The following is a 22,684-nucleotide window of genomic DNA, read 5'->3' as shown; positions in this document are numbered from 1 at the left end:
TGAAGAGAGCTGGGACCACAGTCTCAAAGAAAACCATTACTAACACACTACGCCGTCATGGATTAAAATCCTGCAGCGCACGCAAGGCCCCCCTGCTCAAGCCAGCGCATGTCCAGGCCCGTCTGAAGTTTGCCAATGACCATCTTGTTGATCCAGAGGAGGAATGGGACAAGGTCATGTGGTCTGATGAGACAAAAATAGAGCTTTTTGGTATAAACTCCACTCGCCTTGTTTGGAGGAAGAAGAAGGATGAGTACAACCCCAAGAACACCATCCCAACCGTGAAGCATGGAGGTGGAAACATCATTCTTTGGGGATGCTTTTCTGCAAAGGGGACAGGACGACTGCGCCATATTGAGGGGAAGATGGATGGGGCCATGTATCGCGAGATCTTGGCCAACAACCTCCTTCCCTCAGTAAGAGCATTGAAGATGAGTTGTGGCTGGGTCTTCCAGCATGACAACGACCCGAAACACACAGCCAGGGCAACTAAGGAGTGGCTCCGTAAGAAGCATCTCAAGTCCTGGAGTGGCCTAGCCAGTCTCCAGACCTGACCCCAATAGAAAATCTTTGGAGGGAGCTGAAAGTCCGTATTGCCCAGCGACAGCCCCGAAACCTGAAGGATCTGGAGAAGGTCTGTATGGAGGAGTGGGCCAAAATCCCTGCTGCAGTGTGTGCAAACCTGGTCAAGAACTACAGGAAATGTATGATCTCTGTAATTGCAAACACAGGTTTCTGTACCAAATATTAAGTTCTGCTTTTCTGATGTCTCAAATACTTATGTCATGCAATAAAATGCTAATTAATTACTTAAAAATAATATGATGTGATTTTCTGTATTTTTGTTTTAGATTCCGTCTCTCACAGTTGAAGTGTACCTATGATAAAAATGATAGACCTCTACATGCTTGGTAAGTAGGAAAACCTGCAAAATCGGCAGTGTATCAAATACTTGTTCTCCCCACTGTATCTTTATGTACATATTCTTTATCCCTTTACACTTGTGTGTATAAGGTAGTAGTTGTGGAATTGTTAGGTTAGATTACGCGTTGGTTATTACTGCATTGTCGGAACTAGAAGCACAAGCATTTCGCTACACTCGCATTAACATCTGCTAACCATGTGTATGTGACAAATACAATTTGATTTGATTATACTTTACATCACACTTCAAACCATGGTTTGTGTTTAACTACGGACTTCTGATGTCTAGGTCAAATGACCTAATAAATAGTTAATATAGTTTTTTCATAGATTTCTGTAGAATATGTATAGATCATTTGCTGCCTCATTAAAATGGTGTTCTATTGTTGATAAAAAGGACAACATGTAGAGCAAAAGTGTATGTCATACAACTGACTGAGATATCCTGCTGAAACTAATTAGAGAGAGAGAAAGAGAGAGAGAGACAGAGGGTCTTGTGTAGAAGCCAACAGGCCTTACCAAAGTGTAGATAGCTACATCTTCGAGTTTTGTTCATAGCAGATCACACAATACCTGTACATATGTTGCTGTGTATGTGAGGGGGTGTGTGGCATGCAATCTGTAGGCCTATGTCTTAAAGAGAAAACAAAGAAGAAAACCTCCTACACTATAACTGCATTGTATTTTCTGTAACATGATGCAAGGGAATACCTGACTTCACATAACTGAAGACATTGACCTTTACATTGTAAGCACTGTGTTTGGAGACCATTGTTGCGCTCAGGGGTATGAACAGTATTTTGGCCCTGAGAGGAAAAGTATAGTGCAGTGTGTTGCTGCAGGTCAGTCTTCCTGCGTTAAAGGTCTATGAAAGGTTCGTTTCCAGTAGTGGAAAGTCACTGTAACACCCTCCACTATGACCACAGAGGAATGTGAACAGAATGCATTGTAAGTTCAATTTATTCATATTATGTCACGCCTTGACCTTAGAGATCCTTTTAATTCTCTATTTGGTTAGGTCAGGGTGTGACTAGGGTGGGCAATCTATGTGTTCTATTTCTTTGTTGGCCTGGTATGGTTCCCAATCAGAGGCAGCTGTCTAGCTGTCTCTGATTGGGGATCATACTTAGGCAGCCTTTTCCACCTGTAGAGTGTGGGATCTTGTTTTTGTATTGTTGCTTTCCAGCCCTACAGAACTGTGCATTTCGTTTTATATTTGTTGTTTTTCGGTATCATCAATAAAAGAACGATGTACGCCTACCACGCTACACCTTGTTCCGATCCTTCCATCAACGAGCGTAACATATTAATTTGGTTTAACAGTTAATAATGCTTTATTTCTCTTTACACATGCATATCAGATGTAAAATGAGTTGGACAGAGAAGTAATACGTTCAATTATTTGTACGTTATATTACACTTGAAAGAGTTTATCACATTTTATTGAAGCATTCATATAGAGCTAGTTATTAAAGAGGTATCTTGCAAACAATGACAACTGTTTCATTCATCCAGTTCTACTGTCTGATCCCAGAGTACACCATCTCTTCCTCCATGTTGCTTCTCTGTCTTCTAGACCTGTTCTTGTTGTTGGTCAGATTCAGAGCTACATAATGGAGACTGTCTGCATCTTGGGCCTGTGAGAAACAGAACAACATTTTGAACATTAATTGTAATCCTTTTTTTTGCGAGCTGACAGGTCCTATTTTCATTACAACACAGAGCGATTCCTGCTTACCCCTGCGTCTGACTGGGAAACTGTAGGACCTCTTGTCTGAGAGACCAGTTCTGAGAACAATGACACAAAAGACTATAAATCCTGCCACGTCTTCCACTTTTGCGACATTTTGAGATGGTGATATCAAAGAATAGTAACTTTTTAATAATTTACCTCTGCACTTTCTCTTGTTCATCTTGTACATGATGCTAGCAAGGACAATGATCAGGATGAACGAAAGAGCCAATGCTACACCCAGGCAGTACACCAAGAGAAGAGGGTCTGCTCTATGGCCAGTGATGATTAAAATAGTGATAGAGGGAACTAAGTATAGATCATATATTTCTGTAGATTGTCTAATCTGAAAGTCTGTCTTTTTTAAGAGACTTTGGAATGAAACCTCACCTGCAAATGAAAGAACTTTGATAAAACCAGCATTTTGCTATTTAACCTACCCTCAATGTCCAGCTTGGTCCCATTCCCAAACAGTATCTCCCCACACGAGGCCACCGCACAGTAGTAAGTCCCAGCATCAGAGAGGCTGAGGTTCCTCTTGGGGAGGTTGTAGACACAGCTCTGTGTAGGAGACTCAGCCTCAGGGCTCTTCTCACACTGATCACTCCTGTCTCCATGGGTGTAAATGATTCCTGGATGGGATTCTCCTGAGCCATGTCTGAACCAATAGACACTGTGTTCTCCTGTAGAGGTCTGAGTGTGTATTGTACAGTTCAGAGTCACAGAGTCTCCTGGCTGGACCGACTCAGACACAGATTGCTGGAGCACAGTCATGTTTCTGGACCCTGAAACTGACAAAAGAGTCTATTAACCCATAGAATTTCTAGAATATCACGATAGCAAGTGTTCTAACTGATCATTTGTTAAATTAAAATCTAATCTGATTAAGAGAATATTTTATATTTACACCGTATATCTCTATATTCAGATTTTAAAAAACAATCTGTCTCTTTACCTTTTACAATGAGAATGGCTCCTTCTCCAAACTCCATGTTATTGCTATCAGAGCTCCCACAGTATTATGTACCTGAATCTGACAGCTGCATGTCTGAGATTCTTTGGTGATTCTTTTCTTGGCCATTTTCCACCGAGAAGCGAGGGTTATCCTTAAACTCATGGTAGAATGTTGCGTTCCTTTCAAACTTATTAACAGTTGAGAAGAGCTGAAGTTTATCTCCCAAGGTTTGCTTGTACCAAGAGAACAATACTGCCTTGTCACTTTCATGAAAGCAGTGCAAAAACATGGTGTCTCCAACATTGGCTGACATGAGACCACTCTCTTGAGGTATGGATGAAGACTCAGTTCCAGCTAGCACATCAACTAGAGAACATGAAAACATATTAACTATGCTATGAGTTACCCCAAATACAACTTTAGATTGTCAAAGTGTCTGTAGAACAGTCATTTAAAACCTTGTCTCCAAGGTGTGGACATCACATAAGAGAAATATTAAAGATTGCCTTATCCATCTCTACGAGAAGTGGAAATATCAGACACAGTGTGATCATCTTTAAAGTTATCATCCACTTCACAACTTGTCTTGAGTGGAAAAACTCTACTGCTATGTACAACACTTCAACAATGGAGTTACAGGTGATTGGTCGAACTGGACACACATTGTTGTTGAAGCCTCAATCAGGCGCGCCCATGTCCTTCTCATGTGTATTGTACAGCTCTGTCTCACAGATTATCCTGGCTGGACTGATTTAGAATAGTTGTTTTATAAGTAGATTCTCATCATTATAGATGTATTACATATTAAGTACTTATTATTACAGTTTGGGATCCATTATTCTTTATCACTGCAGCTACTGTTGTAAAAGAGAGTCATAGTTGTGACCTTTTTGAAACATGCATGTTATGACACTGTCATCCACGAGGGCTTCAATCACCACAAAGTCACTTCACTGAAAACATCTATGGAGAAAACACAGCAAACACAATACAGTAGTCTTATTTTAGTGATCTCTCATTCAGGATGTACACTCAGTAGAATAGATGGATAGAATGCTCTCCCATGATATTGTTATTGAGTAGGTCCATGGTTCTAATAGTCTAACATCACACTTAAAATCAGGGTTTGTGTATGACTAAGAACTACAAATTACCTAATAATTATCTATTTGTGTATTTTCACAGATTTCAGTCAACTATGAATAGATAAAGCTGCCTCATCAAGAGTTGGTTTACTGTTGGTTACTAAAATGGTTAACTTGAAGAGCAAGTGGAGTATAGACTAAGTGCAGTATGAGAGCGGTAACAGCTCTGAGACAGCCAGCTGAAAAACACAGAAAGAGAAAAACAGAGAGAGAGAAATAGGGGGAGAGAGAGAGGGAGAGATTCCAGTATGCAGCTTGAAGGTTTAGAGGCCATGATTATTTTCATCATTGTGTCAAGAGATATAGTACTAAAACACTTAAGTGTCTCTCCCAATCCCAGGCCCTGGCAAAGCTGTGCAGATCCAGGACAGCTAAGCCCTGGAGGAATACGCAGATTCAAAGAGGAATCCGTAATTTGCTTTCTAATGGTCATGATCTTTTCCTCAAAGAAGTTCATGAATTTATTACTGCTGAAGTGAAAGCCATCCTCTCTTGGGGAATGCTGCTTTTTAGTTAGCTTTGCAACAGTATCAAAAATAAATTTTGGGTTTGATGCATTTGATACTATTCCACTGATTCCGCTCCAGTCATTACCACGAGCCCGTTCTCCCCAATTAAGGTACCACCAACTTCCTGTGGCCCAAACATACGGCTGCTTTCCCATTCAAATTAATATAGAAATATCTATGAATGTATGAAAACATGAAAATGAGCATATCTATGTGCTCGCTTGTCAGGGGCGTTCTAGGACTAGAAATTGGCCTTGGCATTTCTAACACAGCAACCCATTTTTTACCTTCAGGCCCCCACCCTGGCCCATTTTTATAATTGATGCCCCCACCCTGGCCCATTTTTATAATTGAGGCCCCCACCCTGGCCCATTTTTATAATTGAGGCCCCCACACTGGCCCATTTTTATAATTGAGGCCCCCACACTGGCCCATTTTTATAATTGAGCCCCCACCCTGGCCCATTTTTATAATTGAGGCCCCCACCCTGGCCCATTTTTATAATTGAGGCCCCCACCCTGGCCCATTTTTATAATTGAGGCCCCCACCCTGGCCCATTTTTATAATTGAGGCCCCCACCCTGGCCCATTTTTATAATTGAGGCCCCCACCCTGGCCCATTTTTATAATTGAGGCCCCCACCCTGGCCCATTTTTATAATTGAGGCCCCCACCCTGGCCCATTTTTATAATTGAGGCCCCCACCCTGGCCCATTTTTATAATTGAGGCCCCCACACTGGCCCATTTTTATAATTGAAGCCCCCACACTGGCCCATTTTTTCCCTTGAGGCTGCCATTTATTAACTTCTTGCGACTATAGGGGGTGCTGTTTTCTCATTAGCATAATTTGCATTACAGATTAAACGGCTTCCTACTCAATTCTTGCTCGTACAATATGCATATTATTACTATTATTGGATAGAAAACACTCTCTAGTTTCTATAGCCATTGGAATTTTGTCTCTGAGTGGAACAGAACTCATTCTACATCAATTTCCCTGACATGGAGTCAGATTTCACACATTTTGGCCCCTGATCTGGAGTCAGTTTAAAGGCCACTGTGAATGCTATGAGGATACAGACACTGCTTACGTCTTCCCCTGGATGCCTTTAATGTGATGACGTGAAATGTTCATAAGTAACATCACTGACGTGATGACGCTTTGAATGGTATCGATTGCGCAATCACAGCCACTATAAAACAAAAAAGCGTGTAGGTAGGAACTCTTTTCCAGCTGCGCCGGACGTGTGGTGGACACCGCCCTGCTCTTTTTCCAAGCATTAGTGTAGCCAGTAATATTTCTCCGGTCATGTTTTTACCCGTTATAGGTGTTAACAGCATCATAAGGTAGTTAATTTGAACCGTTGTATAGCAATTTATATCCTTTTAGTGCGATTTTGAGGCATTGCTTTGTTGTGCACTTTGACGCGCTGGGCACATTTCGGGGTCCCGGTCGTACGTTAGTGGGCATTTCAACGGACAAGTGGACATCTTTCGACCAAAAGAAGATTAGACCCAAGAAAGGATTCTTTGCCCAAGATTCTGATGGAAGAACAGCTCACAGTAAGAACAATTTATGATGATAAATCGTGTTTCTGTCGAAAAATGTTAAAGCTTGCGCAGCCATTTTGTTTGTATAGCTTCGCTTGGCGCAACCTGTATTGAAAAGTAAGGATAATTTAAAAAATGTAAATCAGCGATTGCATTAAGAACTAATTTGTCTTTCGATTCCTGTCAACCCTGTATTTTTTAGTCAAGTATATGATTAGCTATTGATTAAACTAGATCACTCAAAGATGGCGACCGACATTTCCAGGCTTGTTTTGCTACTATTTTCATTGTATAACCACGTTTTTTTATGGCTAAATATGCACATTTTCGAACAAACTGTATATGTATGTTGTAATATGATGTTACAGGAGTGTCATCTGAAGAATTCTGAGAAGGTTAGTGAAAAAATTAATATATTTTGGCGATGATATGATATCGCTCGCTTTGGCTAGAATCAGTGCTCGGGTAACGTTTGCGTATGTGGTATGCTAATATAACGATTTATTGTGTTTTCGCCGTAAAACACTTAGAAAATCTGAAATGTTGTCTGAATTCACAAGATCTGTGTCTGTCCATTGCTATGTGCTGTGTATTTTTAAGAAATGTTTTATGATGAGTAAATTGGTAATACACGTTGCTGTCTGTAGTAATTCTAGGAGCTTTGGTGAGATTTGTGATGCTGGCTGCAATGGCAAACTATGATTTCTACCTGAAATATGCACATTTTTCTAACAAAACCTATCCTATACCATAAATATGTTATCAGACTGTCATCTGATGAGGTTTTTTCTTGGTTAGTGGCTATCAATATCTTAGTTTAGCCGAATTGGTGATAGCTACTGGTGTTGAGAGAAAATGGTGGACAAAGAAAAATGGGGGGGGGTGCTCCCGGATCCGGGGTAGAGGCTCGTTAGAGGTTAACCAGAGTGATATTTTTGCATGAAAACCCCAAGTTAGACAGGCCCACTGTGCTTAAAATGAACCAGCCCATTGTGCATTTGCCCAAAATGCTAGATGGCCAGTCCACCTTTGTCGCTTATCACAAAACCGAAGAAAACAAATATGTGTAATATTCTTCCACTTGGTGTATAATACATATACTACATGACCAAAAGTATGTGCACACCTGCTCGACAAACATCTCATTCCAAAATCATGGGAATTAATATGGAGTTGGTCCCCCATTTTCTGCTTTAACAGCCTCCTCTTTTCTGGGAAGGCTTTCCACTAGATGTAGAAACATTTCTGCCGGGACTTGCTTCCATTCAGCCATAAGAGCATTAGCGAGGTCGGGGACTGACTTTAGGCAATTAGGCCTGTCTCTCAGTCTGCATTCCAATTCATCCCAAAGGTTTTCGATGGGGTTGAGGTCAGGGCTCTGTGCAGGCCAGTCAAGTTATTCCACACCGATCTCAACAAACCATTTCTGTATGGACCTCTCTTTGTGCACGAGGGCATTGTCATGCTGAAACAGGAAAGGGCCTTCCCCAAACTGTTGCCACAAAGTTTGAAGCACAGAATCGTCTAGAATGTAATTGTACAGTATGCTTTAGCTTTAAGATGTTCCTTCACTGGAACTAAGGGGCCTAGCCTGAACCATGAAAAACAGCCCCAGACCATTATTCCTCCTCCACCAAACTTTACAGTTGGCACTGTGCATTGGGGCAGTTAGCGTTCTTTTTGTCCGGTGGATTGCCAAATGGTGAAGCGTGATTCATCACTCCAGAGAGCACGTTTCCACTGCTCCAGAGTCCAATTGTGGAGAGTTTTACAACAGGTGTGTGTGTAATGATGAGACCGGGGATGATGAGTGAACTGCGTTTGCCAGCAGCAGGTTAGACAGCAGCTAGAAGGCCGGCGACCCCGAACGCCTGAACTGGACAGGAGGGGGAGCCAAAGCAACAAAACAAACAGTTATTGTGCTGACATTGCTTTCAGAGGCAGCTTGGAACTGGGTAGTAAGTGTTACAACCGAAGACGATTTTTACACACTACGCTTTTCAGTACTCAGTGGTCCCATTCTGTGAGCTTGTGTGGCCTATCACTTCGCAGCTTAGCCATTGTTGCTCCTAGATGTTTCCACTTCACAATATCAGCACTTACAGTTGAGCAGGGGAGAAATTTGCGGAACTGACTTGTTGGAAATGTGGCATCCTATGAAACTGCCACATTGAAAGTCACTGAGCTATTTAGAAAGGTTAATCTACTGCCAATGTTTGTCTATGGAGATTGCCTGGCTGTGTGCTTGATTTTATACACCTGTCAGCAACGGGTGTGACTGAAATAGCCAAATTCACTCATTTGAAGGGGTGTCCACATACTTTTCAATATATATTATATTTTATATGTTTTATGGTGCTAAATCTATGTCTTTTACTCTTTAAAGAGGCCTGCGTAAGGCCTAAATAAATACATTCACCTTCCTTTGTCTTGATTATTGTTAAATGCTTTATCACAAGCCAGCCAATGTCAAATCATTTACTTTATTCATTAGTAGCTACAGTTACAGTAATACAGATAATAAAGTTTAAAAAACTAGAGTCAATAAAAAGTTAATTCATTTTAATGGACGTCTTTTGTATTGTTTGTATTGTACTGTATTGTTTTACTGTCTGACCTCAGAGTACACCGTCTCTTCCTCCATGTCACGACTTCCGCCAAAGTTGGTGCCTCTCCTTGTTCGGGCGACATTCGGCGGTCGACGTCATCAGCTTTCTAGCCGCCACCTATCTACGTTTCTTTTTCCATTTGTTTTGTCTTGATTGTACACACCTTTTTTCCATTTCGTTATAATTTATTCCCTATTTAACCCTCTGGTTCCCACATGGTTTTGTGCGTGTTTGTTCTTTGTTAAGTGGTCGCTCTTTTGTGTCGAGCTGGAATATTTTCCCTGTATGGAATTAGTTTGTGATTTATTTGAGTAAAGTACGTTTTTACTCAGTTCTGTGTCCTGCACCTGACTCCGTCCTACCCGCTGCACACTGACACCACGATATGGAGTCAGCAGGTACACCCAGTCCTCCATTACCAGTGGAGGAGACTTTGTCCAGCAGCACGCGACGATGCTCCAAAATCTTGGCACAGCCATGGATCGCGTGCTGCACACCATGGAGCGATGGGAGAGAGGGGATTTTCCCACACCCCCATCCACTTCACCCTAACCCACACCGCTGTCCACTCCTCCGTCACCTGAACCCAGTGGGATTCAGCTCTCGCTCCCGAGGGCATATGATGGGACGGCTGCCGGGTGCCAGGGGTTCCTGTTCCAGTTGGAGCTCTACCTGGCGACCGTCCACCCATCTCCCTCGGGACACGAGAGCGTGTCCGCCCTCGCCGTATGGGGGAGAGAAGGCACAGCGTTGGTCCACTATGAGGTATTCAATCATCCACCTGAGGGGAGAGCGGCGGGGGAACGGTTGTTCCATCTTCGACAGGGGATGAGGAGCGCACAGGACTTTGCACTGGACTTCAGGACCCTGGCAGCCAGCGCGGGATGTAATGAAAGGGCCCTGATCGACCATTACCGGTGCAGTTTACGTGAGGACGTTCGTCGGGAGCTGGCATGCAGGGACACCACCCTTAACCTCGACCATCCAGCTGGATAACCTGTTGGCCACCCGCGGACGTCCAGATCGGGGCCCATCCATTCCATCCCCCAGCACCCCCCAGCACCTCCGACCCTACACCTATGGAGCTCGGAGGTGCTGCTCTGAGGGTGACCGGAAGGGGGGCCGTTTCCTGCACCACATGTGGCCGCAGAGGGTACACTGCTGATGGATGCTGGGGAGGTTCCTTAGGGAGTCGAGGCAGCAGGCAGGGCACTGGCGGATTATCCCAGGTGAGTAGGCACCCGACTCACCCAGAGCTTCCTGTTAAGCACATATGTGTATGTATAGAATTTTCCCCCGCATTCCCAGCATAAGGCGCTAGTAGATTTAGGCTCAGCTGGGAACTTTATTGACCGTTCATTTGCACTTAGATTAGGGAACCCTATTGTTCCTGTTGATGTGCCCTTCCCTGTACATGCCTTAAATAGTCGTCCTTTAGGGTCGGGGCTGATTAGGGAGGTCACAGCTCCACTATGTATGATAACGCAGGAGGGTCATGAGGAGAGAATTACTCTCTTTCTGATCGATTCTCCTGCGTTTCCTGTGGTATTGGGGCTTCCCTGGTTGGCCTATCATGACCCCACTATTTTGTGGCAACAGGGGGCTCTCAAGGGATGGTCACGTCAGTGCTCAGGGAGGTGTGTAGGTGTTTCCATAGGTGCAACTATGTTGGAGAGTCCAAACCATGTCTCCACCATGCACACCCCCCCTGAATATGCTGATTTGGCTCTCGCCTTCTGTAAGAAGAAGGCGACTCAACTACCACCCCATCGACGGGGGGGATTGTGCGATAAATCTCCTGGTAGACGCAGCACTTCCCAGGAGTCATGTGTATCCTCTGTCACAGGAGGAGACGGAGGCTATGTAAACATATATCTCCGAATCTCTGGGACAGGGATACATTCGGCCTTCCACTTCACCTGCATCCTCGAGTTTCTTTTTTGTGAAGAAGGAGGATGGAGGTTTACGCCCGTGTATTGACTACCGAGGTATAAATAAGATCACGGTTAAGTACAGTTACCCGCTACCTCTCAAAGCCAGTGTGACAGAGTCATTGCACGGGGCGAGCTTCTTCACAAAATTGGATCTCAGGAGAGCTTACAACCTGGTGCGTATCCGGGAGGGGGATGAGTGGAAGACGGCATTTAGTACCACCTCTGGGCACTATGAGTACCTCGTCATGCCGTACGGGTTGATGAATGCTCCATCAGTCTTCCAATCCTTTGTAGACGAGATTTTCAGGGACCTGCACGGGCAGGGTGTAGTGGTGTATATAGATGACATTCTAATATACTCCGCTACACGCGCCGAGCATGTGTCCCTGGTATGCAGGGTGTTTGGTCGACTGTTGGAACATGACCTGTACGTCATGGCAGAGAAATGTCTGTTCTTCTAACAGTCCGTCTCCTTCCTAGGGTACTGCCTGTCCGCGTCAGGGGTGGAGATGGAAAATTACCTTATTTCTGCCGTGCGTAATTGGCCGACTTCAACCACGGTAAAGGAGGTGCAGCGGTTCTTAGGGTTTGCCAACTACTACCGGAGGTTAATCCGGGGCTTTGGTCAGGTAGCGGCTCCCATTACCTCCTTGCTGAAGGGGGGACCGGTGCGACTGCAGTGGTCAGCTGGGGCGGACAAGGCTTTTGGTCACCTGAAGGCTCTGTTTATCTCGGCTCTCATGCTGGCTCATCCTGATCCCTCCTTGGCATTTATAGTAGAGGTCGACGCGTCCGAGGCTGGGATAGCAGCTGTGCTGTCTCAGCGCTGTCTCAGCGCTCGGGCACGCCAACAAAGCTCCGCCCCTGTGCTTTCTTTTCGAAGAAGCTCAGCCCGGCGGAGCGAAACTATGATGTGGGGGACTGGGAGCTGTTGGCTGTTGTCAAGGCTCGGAAGGCGTGTAGGCATTGGCTTGAGGGGCTAAACAGGACATCGAGCGGGCATTACACACAGAGCCCACTCCCACTGAGTGTCCACTTGGGCGACTGTATGTTCCGTCTGATGTCCGCGATCGTTTGATCTGTTGGGCACACACGTCACCCTCCTCTGGTCATCCTGGCATCGGTCGGACAGTGTGCTGTCTTAGTGGGAAGTACTGGTGGCCCACATTAGCTAAGGACGTGAGGGTTTATGTTTCCTCTTGCTCGGTGTGCGCCCAGTGCAAGGCACCTAGACACCTGCCCAGATGGAAATTACAACCCCTACCCGTTCCACAACGGCCTTGGTCACACCTATCGGTGGATTTCGTGACGGATCTTCCTCCGTCACAGGGAAACACCACGATCCTGGTCGTTGTGGATCGGTTTTCTAAGTCCTGCCATCTCCTTCCTTTGCCCGGTCTCCCTACGACTATACAGACTGCGGAGGCCATGTTCATCCACGTCTCCGGCACTACGGGGTGCCTGAGGATATAGTTTCTGATCGGGGTCCCCAGTTCACGTCTAGGGTCTGGAGGGCATTTATGGAACGCTTGGGGGGTCTCGGTCAGCCTCACCTCAGGTTTTCTACCCGAGAGTAACGGGCAGGTGGAGAGAGTTAACCCGGATGTGGGTAGGTTTCTGCGGTCTTATTGCCAGGACCGGCCAGGGGAGTGGGCGGCTTTCATCCCCTGGGCAGAGATGCCTATCTCCTTTTCAGTGTGTACTAGGTTATCAGCCGGTCCTGGCACCGTGGCATCAGAGCCAGATCGAGGCACCTGCTGTGAACGAATGGTTTCGGCGCTCGGAGGAGACATGGAACGCTGCCCATGTGCGCCTGCAACGGGCCATCAAGCAGCAGAAGGTGTGTGCCGACCGCCATCGCAGTGAGGACCGGGTCTGGCTCTCGACCCGAAACCTGCCCCTTCGACTGCCCTGCCGGAAGCTGGGTCCGCGGTTTGTGGGGCCATTTAAAGTCCTGAGGAGACTGAACAAGGTTTGTTATAGGTTACAGCTCCCCTTGATTACCGTATTAACCCCTCGTTCCATGTGTCTCTCCTCAGGCCGGTGGTGGCTGGTCCGCTCCAGCAGTCTGAGGTGCGGGATGTTCCTCCGCCCCGGAGGACATTGGGGGCCCCTGCGTATACTGTGCGAGCCATCATGGACTCAAGGCGTCGGACGAGGGGCCTTCAGTACCTCGTGAAGGGGGAGGGGTACGGTCCGGAGGAGAGATGCTGGGTGCCGGTGGAGGACATCCTGGACCCTTCCTTACTGCAGGAATTTCACCGTCTCCACCCGGATCGTCCTGCGCCTTGTCCTCCGGGTCGTCCCCGAGGCCGGTGTCGGCTCGCTGCTGGAGCCGCGCGTCAAGGGGGGCGTACTGTTACGACTTCCGCCGAAGTTGGTGCCTCTCCTTGTTCGGGGCGGCGTTCGGCGGTCGACGTCACCGGCTTTCTAGCCGCCACCGATCTACGTTTCTTTTACCATTTGTTTTGTCTTGATTGTACACAACTGGTTTCCATTACGTTATAATGTATTCCCTATTTAACCCTCTGGTTCCCACATGGTTTTGTGCGTGTTTGTTCTTTGTTAAGTGGTCGCTCTTTTGTGTCGAGCTGGAATATTTTCCCTGTATGGAAATTGTTTGTGATTTATTTGAGTAAAGTACGTTTTTACTCAGTTCTGTGTCCTGCGCCTGACTCCGTCCTACACGCTGCACACTGACACTTGACAGTCCATCTGTAGATGGTGATATCAAAGAAGAGCAACTTCTAAGAAAAAGTAACTTCCCTGTGCACTGCAGACATGCTCTCTTGTTAATCTTGTAAATTCTGCAAGCAAGGATGAGTGAGGGAGACAATTAATATGGTGATAGAAGTACGGTACAGTAACTACATATACTCTTGTATATCGTATAGTGGTATACTAACTGTACGAAGGATTGCACAATTTCTTATGTGATATAAAGAACTAGTACTGTATACAGTTTGACACAGTATATTGTGCAATAGTTTTAAACAAAAGTAAGATGTGTCACTTTGTCAGACTGTGTGCGCAACTGGTCAGCTGGAGTCAGGTGCAGGAGAGCAGAGTTGAGTGAACAGGCACACTTTAATTGGCAGAAGCAAAACAGTCAGACACAACAGTGTCACAACACTTCAGCCAAAGGCAAAAGCGAATAGCGCACTAGTCACACAAAATAATGTACAACAATACAATACCACGGCTTCAAAACAATACACGGAAAAAAACAGCCTGACGCGTCACACAATAAACGTAACGAACAATTACACACACAGACATGGCGGGGAACAGAGAATTATATACACGTAGAGTGATGAGGGGATGTAAACCAGGTGTGCGCGAAAACAAGACCAAACAAATGGAAAATGAAAGGTGGAGCGGCAATGGCTAGAAGACCGGTGACGTCGACCGCCGAGCGCCGCCCGAACAAGGAGAGGAGCGGACTTCGGCTGGAGTCGTGACACACTTACCTTTGATGTCCAGCTTGGTCCCGTATCTAACCTGACAGGAAAGTCTACATGTCAGTAAGTCTGTTTCCTTTACAGTGATATCTGATTATATGCATAGGTACCTCATGTTCAAGACATAGTATTCAAAAAAGTGCAGAAGGTACTGATTTTAGCATGATGTTCAATCATCTAAAGGTGACTTTGTTGAGCTCCACAATTACTTTGAGATACTTTCAAATGATTTGGACATGATGTGCGAAAAATGCTACTATCGGTCCCATGACTTGAATGGGATTTGTGCCACAAATGCTAAAACATTTTCATTTGGAAACAGTTCCAGGGAAACTAAACCAAAGCATGGATTGCTTTCATACCTTGTCCATAGAATGCTTATAGGGTAAGGAAACCAATATGTAACTATCCCGTTTAAGTGGACCAATGCTTACTGTGTAGGATATGTTGTGCAGGGTGTGTGAAGCATAGAGCCTTTTTGGTGTCTAGATGATCAATTAAATGAACCATTGTATAATTTTCTAGCACCGGTTGGATAAATAACGTACAATACTGAGGTTGCAGTGTGAAAACAGATTGTCACGGTTGTCGTAAGAACAGGACCAAGGCGCAGAGTACGTAGAGTTCCACATCTTTATTACTAAGTGAAACTTAAGCAAAACAAAAACAATAAACGAACAACAAAACGTGACTACGTGGTGCACATGCACACCCACAAAACAATATCCCACAAACACAGGTGGGAAAAATAACCAAACCAAAACACCAACATTTTAAACTAGAACACCCCCTCGTCACGCCCTGACCTACTACACCATAGAGAAACAAGGGCTCTCTATGGTCAGGGCGTGACACAGATGCATTTCCTTCAGTAAACAAGATATGAAATGAAGAAATTGTTATCTGGCAAACAATACATTTTCAAACAGAGTACAAACAGTAACGAGCTACAGTTACAATACATGGACCTGTATAGGCTCTTGGTCTGAAACTCATCTTATCTTCCTTAGACTTGGCCCAACCCCAACAGGTACAGTACTCCTGATGACCTATAGGAGGTCTGTTTGGTTTACAACAGAACTTGATATGTACCAGGAGGAACAGTGGTGGAGCATCATGGGTGTATATGGGGGAATAACGTACACTACAGAATGAAACAAGTCTACTTTATGTCAGTCTCATTACCTATCATTCACAGAATCATGCTCTAACTGAAGCGTAACACCTGTCAGTTTAGTATGGGTGTAACGGTTAACTGGCAAGACCTTCTGGCTGCAGCCTGGAAGAAATAGATAAATCCTATTTAGACACTATAAGCTAATGATTGTAGTCCAATAATGAATTAAACCTGGCCTTCTATTCAGTTTTGGTGATAATATACTGTGTGGGTCTTACATGTCAGTGGACTGCATTGCTAATTGTCATTGTCATGAACAACAAGAGAAAGCAGAAACACCCCACAGACATCCTGCTGAAAACCACATAGAGAGAGGGTGTGTAGAAGGCTTTCACGCCTGTCCAAAGCATAGTAGTGGCCTCGCTTTGTGCTTACAGGAGACCAACAGGTTCAGGTACGTGTGAACAGCTAACTGTGTGCATGCATGGGTGGTTGTGTTTAGCATGGTAACACCCAAGTTATGTGTCAGTTTATATCTTCCCTTTGTAATCTCTCTGCACAAGCATTCATTCATGCACACATTGGGTATTCACACAAAAGATGGAAGAAGTCTATTTTAGTCAGTATCAGTTGTTTAAATTGATATTTATGAATGCAAAAAGAAGCCACATATCAGTTCGCAACCATTAATACAAAAAATGCAATATCAAAAAACCCAAAAAACAAATTTATAATTTGCAATAGATAGTGATGATATATCCAACAATTACTGCAAAAACAATCTAAGCTCTACAGACATTGGCCTTAGCTTGATGTATTTTCTGGTGAGGTAGATGATGATGATGAAGATGGTCAGACAAAAGAGGAGAACTCCAGTTCTTATGATGGAGAGAAGGACCAGGATTTTCATCTGTGGATCAGAGTGACCACATTCAACATCCAGCTTGGTCCCGTTCCCAAACAGTATCTCCCCACATGAGGCCACAACACAGTAGTAAGTCCCAGCATCAGAGAGGCTGAGGTTCCTCTTGAGGAGGTTGTAGACACAGCTCTGTGTAGGAGACCCAGCCTCAGGGCTCTTCTCACACTGATCTCTCCTGTCTCCATGGGTGTAAATGATTCCTGGATGGGATTCTCCTGAGCCATGTCTGAACCAATAAACACTGTGATCTCCTGAACAGGTCTCAGTGTGTATTGTACAGTTCAGAGTCTCCTGGCTGGACTGACTCAGACACAGACTGCTGAGTAACGTGATGATTCCTGGAATCTACATCTTTTACACAATAAAACCAAGGTTCTAGTAAATGTTTGTTATATTACAATATAACCACTACGAGATCCTGATAGTTACATGACAATAAATATATATATTTTTGAGATTTCTGTTTTAAAAAAAAGGATGGAGGATGGGCTTGTGGTAATGACTGGAGTGGAATCAGTGGAATGGTATGAAATACATGAAACATATTTACCAGGGGTTTGATGTCATTCCATTTGCTCCATTCTGGCCATTATTATGAGCTGTTCTCCCCTCAGCAGCCTCCTGTGGTAGATAGATAATGGTTTTGGGAAGTCTTGATTAGTGCATGTTCTTACTGAACCCTCCTGTCCTCCTAAACAATGAGGACATGAAAACCGTAGGCTAGAAGTGTAAGAGGTCAAATTACACCTGTGACATTTTGTTATCAACTTCATCTGAATCGCTCTGTTCAGAACAAATACAGAAATTGAAAAAGTGCATGATGACCAAAGACATCACAAGGCTCATCACAGGCCTTAGAAACACAATGAGTCAAATTATCTGTATGCAAATCAAACTGCATTGGTAGCAAACTATAACACATAAAACACAATGTCACAGGAAATATGAGGAGTGAAATCAAAAGTACCTAAGAAAGAAATGTTTATGCCAAATGTGGAAAGGCATGTCTGTTTGTTTAGTTGTTGAGTGGAAACTTCTGACCACAGAGATCTTTGTATGAGGTGTGTGTTGTTTTCCATCCCTGTTCACACCAGCGAGTTGACACTGACCACAGGCCGAGGATGTAACGTCTGCAGCAAACGCATCAGATGAGAGTTTGCAGAGAGGATTGACACCTGCTTCTGTACACTCAACATTAGAGCAGTAGGTCTATTGTTTATGGATGCATACACTCTGCATGCAAATACATCAAGGATGCACTATGACTGAAGTAGGTCTACAAGTGCTCCAAAGTGTTCAATATGTTGAATAGAACATATTTTATGGTATTTCTGAACATAGCCCACCATAGTATGGTTATTGTACTAAACAGTAGATGGCGTTGTGCAGGTGTCCAACATTGTACATCATGCATTCATTTAAATTCAACTGTATTATTGTTTAGAGAGAGAGAGAGAGAGAGAGAGATGCCTGGAGTAGTTTGGTTTTGGTCAGGTATTTGTAGTCTGGTGGTATGGATGGAAAGAGATGTGAGGCCTGATTGGTGAGAAGAGAATGTGTGATTTAGATGCACAGAGAGAGAGAGAGAGTCAACAGTATACACACAAACTACCACAAAAATATTGTGTACAATTTGTTATTTTTATTGGTTATTTCCCCATAAATATATAGTACAGTACATTACCACAAGTATTATTATGTAATCTTATTTACACACAATTAGATATATTACCCCAGGGCTATGTCATCTTTAATTTAAAAAGATGGTAAAATACTTGGAATCTATTCTGTAGTTATAAATTTAAAAAAAGATTCTACTGTCTTTCAGATAAATGTCATGAGAGCCCGGTGATGTTCACCTCAGCAGGGCTCACTCAACACTGGGCTGCTCCTTCCTGTCACTCACACTACAGCAAGTGATGCATTGCTCACTGGCCCCTCCTACCCTGCCTCAGTTTCCAACCATGATGACTTTTCAAAAGTACATTTTTGACTGCTTGAAATTAGAGGGACAGAGCACAACAACAGTCAATTATAAAACAACTATTCAGTGTATTACATTAGTTCTTCATCAGTGCTACACTGAAATCAACATGAAAACATTTAGACATGATCTTGTGGCAGCGTACACAACATGTTCCATCTCCATTATTAGACCTTTAGCTGTTTTCATATTCCTTGTCCTCTTCTGACTGAATCTCAACGCTGTGTAGTTTAGAGAGTCTGGGTTCTGACCCGGATCCTGTAGAAAACAAATAATAATATTACACAAAACATGCAAATACTGTATCAACAAAACAGACACTTCTAAAAAATAGCTTAGTCCAAGTACTGTTATCTTAAGGTCATGTACACAAATCAAGTAAATATAACAGTTTCTATTACCTGGCTACTTTGTGGTTGCAGTTGAGCCTCAATATCTGAATAGGTAAAGAGGAATTTCGGTCAGTACACAAACATTCATTTTATGTTTTGTTATCATGCAAACTTTTTGTCAGAGAGATACCCCAAGAGTGTGTGCTTGTGGTTTACTCTCAATTTACACTGAGTGTACAAAACATTAAGAACACCTTCCTAATTTTGAGTTGCACCCCTTTTACTCACAGAACAGCCTCAATTCATTGGGTCATGGATTCTACAAGGTGTCGAAAACGTTCCACAGGGGTAATGGCCTATGTTGACTCTAATGCTTCCAACAGTTGTGCCAAGTTGGCTGGATGTCCTTTGGGTGGTGGACCATTCTTGATGTTCACAAAAAACTGTTGAGCGTTAAAAAAAACAGCAGCGTTGCAGTTCTTGACACACCCAAACCAGTGCGCCTGGAACCTACTACCATAACCCATTCAAAGGCAGTTAAATATTTTGTCTTGCCCATTCACCCTCTGAATGGCACACCACTCTTCACAGTCCCCAAGTCCAGAACAGACTATGGGAGGTGTACAGTACTCCATAGAGCCATAACTGCATAGTACTCTATTCCACATCAAGTAACTCATGAAAGCTGTCAAATTAGATTTACAAAACAGATAAAAATACACCTTATGGAACAGCGGGGACTGTGAAGAGACACACACAGGCACAGACACACGATAACATACCGACTACACACACACATGGATTTTGTGTTGTAGATATGTGGTAGTAGAGTAGTGGCCTCAGGGCTCACACTTAATGTGTTGTGAAATCTCTTTACATTCATCTACACTGATTGAAGTGGATTTAACAAGTGACATCAAGAAGGGATCATAGCTTTCACCTGGATTCACCTGGTCAGTCTGTCATGGAAAGAGCAGATATTCTTAATGTTTTGTACACTCAGTTGATAGTCTAATAATCTGAGACACGCACCTTCCATTGTAACTTTATTGTGTGTGTTTGCATCTCGTCTGATCCTGAGGACCAGGATGAGGATGACTATCAGCAGAACAGTGGTCACAACACCCAGGATCATGGTGGTTTCTTAATTCTCTCCTATTAGATGAAATGTAATTAAAGTTTGTGATCCTTTAATGACAGAGCTAAACATGTACTACATTTTGATTTAAAAAAGTGTTTTGCATCTACATGGAAAGAAAGAGAAACCCACTGTCTTTAAATTACTGTAACTTTTCCTCCATGTCCTTTGTGTCCTGTAACATCAGGATAAGTAGAATAAATAATTCGTTTTTCTCAAAATTATAATGATGAAAAATATGGCCAGCAATGGTTTGCCTTTGTTTTGTGATAACTCCTGATTAGCTTGATAAACATTTTCAAATGTGTCAAAAGCCAGACAAATAGTGGAAAACGTACATTGAATTTTTTGACATTTGAGGAAGATGGTGGTGTTTCTGCTATACATTTCCAAACGACTACTTTTAAAACATTGTTGTGCCAAACTGTCGATGGATGTGAGCCGTACATAGTCGAGACACCTACAGGCTCTGATCCTTTGACTTGTTTGAACCAGGCTGTGTTTCCTGGAACAGTTGTAACATTAGAACACTGCAAGGAGATGGTAACCCCAGTATGGCCTACTATAGTCGGAAACTGACTAACCAAAACCAGGACCATACCTTACACACAAATAATGTACTCTTCAGAAATGAGCAAACACATTTAACATTTTGAAAATGAGCTAAGTTATTGTGCTAAGATTCTGTTGGAATATATGCTGTCCTCAAAGTAGATTCTAGGTTGGATGATGCAGTCAGTCTTGTTATCTATGGTATGTTTAACAGTAGCCTACTTACTCAATACATAGACCAGTAGAGCTGGAACATAGGTTGTGGCAGATGGCAGGGAGTGGTGATTGAAGGAAGATATCTTGCAGCCTGCTGGCTCCTCCCCCGAGCCTTAGATGGACTTCCTGCCCCAATGAGGTAAGCTGTTCGTTAAGCCATTGAGTGCTTTGGGATAAAAGAGGAAGCGCGCTGCACAATGGGGAAAAAGGATAGAGAGGGAAGCGCGTGTTATAGAGCGTTTGCGAAGCAGGAAAATAACCTGTACGATTACCCGTTGTGAGCTGGATTCCACCCCTTCCCCACCGTGTGCAAATATCACTAATAATTTCCCCATTTGCATTCTAGTTGTGCTCCCTGTGTGTGTTTGGTTATTGAACTTGGTGACGAGGAAACACTTGAGGCTGCTACAACGTTCTCACCATTATGTGTGTAGATCTGTCAAAGGGGATTTCAATGGTGGGGAGTGTTGTAGTTAGTATTGGACCACAATGTCTACAGAAAGCAGAAGTGATACTCCTACAGGGGTTTTATGTGGAATGTAAAAACAGAAGTATGTGTAAGTGAAGTCAAAGTTGAGATAGTTGACTTTTAATAAAACACACCAGAGAATTTGAAACATTTGGGAAGCTGTTTGGGCTGCTGTCCACAAAGCTTCACCCTATCATACTGTAAAAATAATCTAGTTGTTTCAACTAAATATTATTAAGTAACTCGTTCCACATGTTCATTTATACAGTAATTAATATTGAACGTGACCTGGAATTTGAACCCACAACCTCTTTGTTTACAGAATTGCAATCTGAAGGCGTCACATCAGAACAGAGTAATTGCCCCACAAACAGACAACTATACAGAAAAACATAACATTTCATATATAAGGAAATCAAATTAATGATGAGAGAATAGTCACTCTAACTGATAATTGTCACAGACATGGTGGCACAGCTGGAAGATCAGTGTAGCCATGATCCAAGAGGTTGTGAGTTCAAATCCCACTTGTGGAAATGTTGAATAATAAATAAACATGCACAATGTGTATAAAATATGTAAGTTGAAAGTGTATTTTAAGAGCACTGTGTGTGAGTAACTATTTGCACAGCCTTTTTTAGTTAAGATGGCCAAATAATATTTGATAGTTGAATGAACCTATTAGACAAGTTGAGCAAACATATAATTTTACATTTTAAATTGACTGAAGTTGGAGCTAACAATTTTTTCATTGTTCAGGTTACACTTGGACCCAAAAGTTGAGTAAACTAAAAGGAGCGAGACAGTAATCCGGACGCTTATAAGACATCTTGCCATGCCCTCTGACGAACCATCAAACAGGCAAAGCGTCAACACAGGACTAAGACCAAATCCTACTACACCGGCTCTGATGCTCGTCGGATGTGGCATGGCTTGCAAACTATTACGGATTACAAATGGAAGGGAAAGGGAAACCAATCCGTGAACTGCCCAGTGACATGAGCCTACTAGATGAGCTAAATGCCTTCTATGCTCACTTCGAGGCAAGCAACACTGAACCATGCAGGAGAGCACAAGCTGTTCTGGATGACTGTGTGATTGAGCTCTCCGTAGCCAATGTGAGTAAGACCTTTAA

The 22,684-nt window shown here is 43.5% G+C and overlaps 1 pseudogene; it reads right to left on the bottom strand.

Annotated features, from left to right (window-relative positions):
- Positions 1-2,391: 2,391 nt before the first annotated feature.
- LOC129835307 (uncharacterized) lies at positions 2,392-4,180 on the bottom strand (annotated as a pseudogene).
- Positions 4,181-22,684: the final 18,504 nt, after the last annotated feature.

Source organism: Salvelinus fontinalis, chromosome 36 (genome assembly GCF_029448725.1).
Source record: "Salvelinus fontinalis isolate EN_2023a chromosome 36, ASM2944872v1, whole genome shotgun sequence".
Classification (NCBI taxonomy): domain Eukaryota; kingdom Metazoa; phylum Chordata; class Actinopteri; order Salmoniformes; family Salmonidae; genus Salvelinus; species Salvelinus fontinalis.
Note: the sequence above shows the minus strand (reverse complement) of the source record. Positions and strands in the feature narration are given on the sequence as shown.